The sequence below is a fragment of the Crinia signifera genome, chromosome 4 (assembly GCF_055691185.1).
Source record: "Crinia signifera chromosome 4, ASM5569118v1, whole genome shotgun sequence".
Classification (NCBI taxonomy): Eukaryota; Metazoa; Chordata; class Amphibia; order Anura; family Myobatrachidae; genus Crinia; species Crinia signifera.
The window spans coordinates 74005418-74013936 of record NC_139220.1 but is presented as its reverse complement, the minus strand read 5'-3'; the positions used below and the strand labels follow the sequence as shown (position 1 = coordinate 74013936).

Sequence of the window (8519 nt, the reverse complement as noted above, 5' to 3'; positions counted from 1 at the left end):
GACGAGGTAAGGACGTGAAGCGCTAACCTAGAGGGGAAGTGCGCAGTGCTAGTGCTTACTAGTGCATGGTGATTTTGGGATCACCCGTGCATGTTCGGCACCCCCGAGTTTCCCCGGGGGCACAGTGCAGCCTCGGACTCCAAGCAGCCAGCCAGTCAGCGTCCGACCAAGTGTTTCTCCGTCTCAGCAGCAGGCACTTTCCAGCCCCTGGCATGGGAATGGGTACTCCACTGAGCCTTTCGAAATACTCCCTTAGGGGCTGCACCCCCCTCGGAAGAGCAATCTACTCAGTCCCAGTGTTTCTCCGCTCCCAGGGTTAAGATACTAGGCTGAGCTTTTCGCTGACTCATCCTTCGGGGGCTACGAACCCCGTCAAGAGAGTCAAACTACTAAGCCCAGTGTTTCTCCCCCCCCTCCTACCAGTGGGTTTACGGAGCCTCCTACCACTGGCAGAGGTGAAGATACTTAGTGAGACTTTTCACTACTCCCGGGAAAAAACAGAGGGGTCCCACACCCTCCGCCCATCAGAGCAGCTACTCAGTCCCACCTTTCTCTATTCTCTGCCAGAGGCCAGTCCATACCCACTGATAAGAACAGATACTACACTTGATCTTAGCCAAAAGGCCGAGAAGCGAATTGAGGCCATCTGATTGGTTGATACAATTGTCATTTAAAATAAGCCATTCTGATTGGTTTATATAATGTCAGTCAACAGTTTTCTATTTTACAACTTTTGCTGGGACCATCATGCAATAGTCTTCAACCAGCAAGACAATTGGTCAAGAATGCTCTTGTTATCAACTATCTGTGGCTTGTTCTGCAGGTGTTCAATAAAACTAGGGTTAGGAAGGACCTCAGTAAGTTATGGAGAGTAAAAAAAGCCCTTATGCAAATTAGTTTAGAATTGAGGCCATCTGATTGGTTGATACAATTGTCATTCAAAATAAGCCATTCTGATTGGTTTATGTACTGTCAGTCAACAGTTTTCTATTTTACAACTTTTGCTGGGACCATCATGCAATAGTCTTCAACCAGCAAGACAATTGGTCAAGAATGCTCTTGTTATCAACTATCTGTGGCTTGTTCTGCAGGTGTTCAATAAAACTAGGGTTAGGAAGGACCTCAGTAAATTATGGAGAGTAAATAAAGCCCTTATGCAAATTAGTTTAGAATTGAGACCATCTGATTGGTTGATACAATTGTCATTCAAAATAAGCCATTCTGATTGGTTTATGTAATGTCAGTCGACAGTTTTCTATTTTACAACTTTTGCTGGGACCATCATGCAATAGTCTTCAACCAGCAAGACAATAGGTCAAGAATGCTCTTTTTATTAACCAGCTGTGGCTTGTTCTGCAGGTGTTCAATTAAACTAGGGGCAGGAAGGACCTCAGTAAGTTATGGAGAGTAAAAAAAGCCCTTATGCAAATTAGTTTAGAATTGAGGCCATCTGATTGGTTGATACAATTGTCATGCAAAATAAGCCATTCTGATTAATTTATGTAATGTCAGTGAACAGTTTTCTATTTTACAACTTTTGCTGGGACCATCATGCAATAGTCTTCAACCAACAAGACAATTGGTCAAGTATGCTCTTGTTATTAACTATCTGTGGCTGGTTCTGCAGGTGTTCAATTAAACTAGGGTTAGGATGGACCTCAGTAAGTTATGGAGAGCAAATAAAGCCATTATGCAAATTAGTTTAGAATTGAGATCACCTGATTGGTTGATGCAATTGTCATTCAAAATAAGCCATTCTGATTGGTTTATGTACTGTCAGTCAACAGTTTTCTATTTTACAACTTTTGCTGGGACCATCATGCAATAGTCTTCAACCAGCAAGGCAATTGGTCAAGAATGCTCTTATTATCCACTATCTGTGGCTGGTTCTGAAGGTGTTCAATTAAACTAGGGTTAGGAAGGACCTCAGTAAGTTATGGAGAGTAAATAAAGCCCTTATGCAAATTAGTTTAGAATTGAGACCATCTGATTGGTTGATGCAATTGTCATGTAAAATAAGCCATTATGATTGGTTTATGTACTGTCAGTCAACAGTTTTCTATTTTACAACTTTTGCTGGGACCATCATGCAATAGTCTTCAACCAGCAAGACAATTGGTCAAGAATGCTCTTTTTATCAACTATCTGTGGCTGGTTCTGCAGGTGTTCAATTAAACTAGGGTTAGGAAAGACCTCAGTAAGTTATGGAGAGCAAATAAAGCGCTTATGCAAATTAGTTTAGAATTGAGATCATCTGATTGGTTGATGCAATTGTCATTCAAAATAAGCCACTCTGATTGGTTTATGTACTGTCAGTCAACAGTTTTCTATTTTACAACTTTTGCTGGGACCATCATGCAATAAAAAAAAACTATACACCATTATCTCCAGAATAAGGTAAGTCGTGCTTAAATTGTTCTTCTAATTAATTTGTAAATGTAACCCAAATGCCTTTTTTTCCCAGGGTACCACCCCCACTATCCACGCGCACCCGAAGCGTGGCGAGCGCAGCGAGCCCCGCGAGGGGCGGCGGTACGCGTCCTCCGACCTTTTCATGCCCTACTATCCACGTCGGCGTGGAGTTGAGAATAGAATAGTGTGGCGAGCGCAGCGAGCCACCGAGCCCGAAGCGTGGCGAGCGCAGCGAGCCCCGCGAGGGGACGCGGATACCTTCACAGTTATACGCGTCCCCTCGCGGGCTTCACAGGTGTCCGTGGCGAAAAGCGGACACCTGTGAAGCCCGCGAGGGGACGCGTTTACCTCTCCCCCCCCCTCTCCCCCCCTCCCCCCCTCTCCCCCCCTCCCTCTCCCCCCCCCCAAAATTTATCCAAAAACGCCACAGGCCACTTACATGTGCTCAGGGGCAGGGTGTGGAAGCTAATGCGCGCTCTGTAGTGAGTGAAATGCATGCTGGGACACTTCCTGCCTTCCCTACATGCATTTTTTCAGTTTGAGTGACATTACTGGATGAAATCGCGGTCATCGCGGGCATTGAGGTGTACAATGCACAGCTCGATGCCCGCGATGACCGCGATTTCAATGTTACTTTACTAGTGCTAAAAGTGCATGAAATCGCAGTCATCGCGGGCATCCCAGGCATTGTGGTGTACATTACACAGCTCAATGCCCGAGATGCCCGCGATGACCGCGATTTCAATGTTAACTGGCCTAAAATGATGATGGAATCACATTTCTGTGAACCTCTGTCACACAGAAACAGTGTGAGAGGTGACAGCAGGTGTAATTTTGAGGGGGGCAATAATTGCAGGACAATAATTACAGGGGCACTATAAGGCAAGGGGTGATATACTAAAATGAGATTGCTGTGATCCTCTGTCACACATAAGCAGTGTGAGAGGTGTCAGCAAATGATTTGAGCCAAATGTACATTTAGCAAAAAATTACAGGGACCCAATACAGCTAGGGGTGATTCATGAACTATTACAGGGACCCAATACGGCTAAGGGGGTGATACATGATTAATTACAGGGACAAAATATGGCTAAGGGGTGCAACATTATGGGTGAACACTGCTTAAGATGCCAGGGAATCTAACTACTTTTTTGGGGGTGAGAGCAGGAAATGGACCTAATTCAGGTGTGTGTGCAAATTCACTCATACATGCAAAATCACTCAACTGACTCAGTAAAGACAAGTTTGAATAAAAGGCAGTAATTTACTTGAATAAAAAATAGATAACATTGAAATGCAAACAAACAGTAGCGTAAAAAAAACAGCTTTACAAGTTTAAAGTCCATAGTTTTTCAGTCATCTTTCTCTAAAAATGTTAAGGCGTGTAAAATACGCTCAAAAGTTTGGTTCATACCTATGCTCTTTCTCCACATAAATTCTTGTAGATAGCCTTCCAGCAAATGTCTGGCAGTACCCCGGTGGCGTTTATTGCGCCATTTCGCCGCCCCCCACATGCGCTCAATGTTCTGGGTGTGCACCCCTGTTGTGGGGTCCACAAAGTTAAACCTATGATTAACTTGAGCGTGCTGGAAGCCTGCCGCCTCCAGCTGTTCTGTATTATAGGCCTTCCAGCAATCGCTGTATATGGTGGAGCCCGGCTCCACATGCTCCACTATGGCAGCCAATAAAGTGGGGGCGTCCCGGGTGGCCACTTTTGTGGCAAAGCACTGCCCAGTTTCCCGGCAGATGCCCCCAAACACCCACTGCTGGGGTAGCACACGGCCGACATGGGACTTGCGGCGTACAAACAGAGTCTCGTCGACCTCGACTATTTTGTCGGGCCCTCCAATGCGGCGCTGGGGCTGAGCCATCAAGTCCATAAGGCACGCCTCCCTCATGTACTTATTGTACAGTACCGTTGTCTTGGGGGAGTTGCCAAGGTGCCGCTCACAGTAGTCGCCGGAAGTCAACTCCTCGGACCAGTTGAAGATGAACCTGATGATGTTCACAAACGACATCCGGCACCCAGGAATGAAGAGGCCAGCGCGGAGACTGATCTTCTGGCGGCAGGCTCTCACGTGGCAGCGCCACATCACCTCCTTCTCGCTGAGCTTCATGGCATGCCCATTGCCGCAGGTAGCTTCCTTGGGCAACAGGTGATGCTCCTGGAGGAATCGGATAGCCTCCGCCTCCGTCTGAGGCAGGGAGTACATGTTCACTCCAGATCCAGATGCCATGGCCATGACAGGAACAGCAGAAACAGCAGAAGGCCGAATTAGCAGCAGGGCCTCAGTCACCAATAGAAACAGCAGCACAGTCTCTGTAATCACGGTAACTCAGCAGCAGAATGAACAGCAGCAGCAACACTGGAATCAGCAGCAGGCTCTCAGGAATCAGTAATAATCAATCAAAACGCAAATCTCTCTCTCTCAAACCACAGCTCCTCTCAACCAACAAATTTCCCCACAAAATCAAGGTCTTTTAAACTGTCACAGGGGGGCGGTCTGAGGCAGTGGGATGTACCCTTTGTTGTTATTGTCCTATAAACATCTGTCACTATGCAGACACAGGGGGTTAGCCTCAGACAGGAGGATGGTGTCAACATGAGTAACTAGGCAGACGGACCTAGGGCAGATGTAGCTAGGCAGACTAAGGGCCATTCCACCTATTACAGATGTTACCATGCAGAATTAGGGTCATTAAAGGGTCATTTGAACCCATTACAGATGTGAGTGTGGCTGGAAATCGCGAAATCGCGGTCATCACGGGCATCTTGTGCACAAAATAACACCCGCAATGCCTCAATCACCGCGATTTTACAATGGGGCCGACGAAAAAGTTGAGGAATCACTGCCATCGCGGTGATCGCGGGCATCTTGTCCACCAAAATAACACCCGCGATGCCTCAATCACCGCGATTTTACATGCTGCCGATTAGAAAGTTGAGGCATCGCGGTCATCGCGGTGATCTTGGGCCGTAAATAGTACCCGCAATGCCTCAATCACCGCGATGAGCGCAATTTTACACCCGACAATCGCGATGAACATCGTGGGCGCCCTTCTAGGTAAAGAGTACCAAACTATTGAACATCGACCATAACCTATAGATGTTTTATAAACATCGATGGCCGATGGCCATCCCTAATGAGTATTGCATCAACCAATCAGATGGTCTAATTTCTAAACTAATTTGCATAAGGGCTTTCTTTGCTCTCCATAATTTACTTAGGTCTTTCCTCACCCTAGTCTTATTGAAAACCTACAAAACTAGCCAAAGATGGTGGGTGACAAGAACATTCACGACTGATTGTCTTGCTGGTTGAAGACTATCACATGATGGTCCCAGCTAAAGTAGTAAAATAGAAAACTGTTGACTGACAGTGCATAAACCAATCGGAATGGATTGTTTTGAATGAGTGTTAGTGATGGCCATTGTTGCCTTTGCCATTGATGTTGTTACCTATAGGTGGTCATCCATTGTATTTGACTGACTGGACCGTGGGCCAATCAGAACACGGGGGCGGGGCTTCACATGTTTCAGGGGGTGGAGCTATATTCCATGTCCCAGGAGATAGCACAACAAATCTTTTCGTTTTAGCTTGACATTGATGGTGGGAAACCATCTAGTTCTCCCCCATCGATGTAAAAACTATGAACATCGACCATAATCTATCGATGTTTTATAAACATCGATGGTCATCCCTAATGAGAATTGCATCAACCAATCACATGGTCTAATTTCCAAACTAATTTGCATAAGGAATTTATTTGCTCTCCATAACTTATTTAGGTCCTTCCTCACCATAGTCTAATTGAAAACCTACAAAACCAGCCAAAGATGGTTGATAACAAGAATGTTCTTGACCAATTGGTTTGTTGGTTGAAGACTGTTGTATGATGGTCCCATCAAAAGTAGTAAAATAGAAAACTGTTGACTTGCCATTGATGTTGTTACATATCGGTGGTCATCCATTGTATTTGATGGACTGGCCTGTGGGCCAATCAGAATATGGGGGCGGGGCTTCACTGGTGTCGTGGGTGGAGCTATGCTCAGTGTCCCAGGAAATAGCAAAACAAAACTAGTAGTTTGAGCTTGACATTGATGGTGTGAAACCATCTGGTTCTCCCCCATCGATGTCAAAACTATTGAACATCGACCATAACCTATAGATGTTTTATAAACATCGATGGCCGATGGCCGATGGCCATCCCTAATGAGTATTGCATCGACCAATCAGATGGTCTAATTTCTAAACTAATTTGCATAAGGGCTTTCTTTGCTCTCCATAACTTACGTAGGTCTTTCCTCACCCTAGTCTTATTGAAAACCTACAAAACTAGCCAAAGATGGTGGGTGACAAGAACATTCACGACTGATTGTCTTGCTGGTTGAAGACTATCACATGATGGTCCCAGCTAAAGTAGTAAAATAGAAAACTGTTGACTGACAGTGCATAAACCAATCGGAATGGATTGTTTTGAATGAGTGTTAGTGATGGCCATTGTTGCCTTTGCCATCGATGTTGTTACCTATAGGTGGTCATCCATTGTATTTGACTGACTGGACCGTGGACCAATCAGAACACGGGGGCGGGGCTTCACATGTTTCAGGGGGTGGAGCTATATTCCATGTCCCAGGAGATAGCACAACAAATCTTTTCGTTTTAGCTTGACATTGATGGTGGGAAACCATCTGGTTCTCCCCCATCAATGTAAAAACTATGAACATCGACCATAATATATCGATGTTTTATAAACATCGATGGTCATCCCTAATGAGAATTGCATCAACCAATCACATGGTCTAATTTCCAAACTAATTTGCATAAGGAATTTATTTGCTCTCCATAACTTATTTAGGTCCTTCCTCACCATAGTCTAATTGAAAACCTACAAAACCAGCCAAAGATGGTTAATAACAAGAATGTTCTTGACCAATTGGTTTGTTGGTTGAAGACTATTGTATGATGGTCCCATCAAAAGTAGTAAAATAGAAAACTGTTGACTTGCCATTGATGTTGTTACATATCGGTGGTCATCCATTGTATTCGATGGACTGGCCTGTGGGCCAATCAGGATATGGGGGCGGGGCGTCGTGGGTGGAGCTATGCTCAGTGTCCCAGGAAATAGCAAAACAAAACTAGTAGTTTGAGCTTGACATTGATGGTGTGAAACCATCTGGTTCTCCCCCATCGATGTCAAAACTATTGAACATCGACCATAACCTATAGATGTTTTATAAACATCGATGGCCGATGGCCATCCCTAATGAGTATTGCATCAACCAATCAGATGGTCTAATTTCTAAACTAATTTGCATTAAGGCTTTCTTTGCTCTCCATAACTTACTTAGGTCTTTCCTCACCCTAGTCTTATTGAAAACCTACAAAACTAGCCAAAGATGGTGGGTGACAAGAACATTCACGACTGATTGTCTTGCTGGTTGAAGACTATCACATGATGGTCCCAGCTAAAGTAGTAAAATAGAAAACTGTTGACTGACAGTGCATAAACCAATCGGAATGGATTGTTTTGAATGAGTGTTAGTGATGGCCATTGTTGCCTTTGCCATCGATGTTGTTACCTATAGGTGGTCATCCATTGTATTTGACTGACTGGACCGTGGGCCAATCAGAACACGGGGGCGGGGCTATATTCCATGTCCCAGGAGATAGCACAACAAATCTTTTCGTTTTAGCTTGACATTGATGGTGGGAAACCATCTGGTTCTCCCCCATCGATGTAAAAACTATGAACATCGACCATAATCTATCGATGTTTTATAAACATCGATAGTCATCCCTAATGAGAATTGCATCAACCAATCACATGGTCTAATTTCCAAACTAATTTGCATAAGGAATTTATTTGCTCTCCATAACTTATTTAGGTCCTTCCTCACCATAGTCTAATTGAAAACCTACAAAACCAGCCAAAGATGGTTGATAACAAGAATGTTCTTGACCAATTGGTTTGTTGGTTGAAGACTGTTGTATGATGGTCCCATCAAAAGTAGTAAAATAGAAAACTGTTGACTTGCCATTGATGTTGTTACATATCGGTGGTCATCCATTGTATTTGATGGAATGGCCTGTGGGCCAATCAGA

General features: G+C 44.5%; 1 pseudogene; it reads right to left on the bottom strand.

Moving 5' to 3' along the window:
- Positions 1–428: 428 nt before the first annotated feature.
- On the bottom strand, positions 429–636 carry LOC146076282 (U2 spliceosomal RNA; annotated as a pseudogene).
- Positions 637–8519: the final 7883 nt, after the last annotated feature.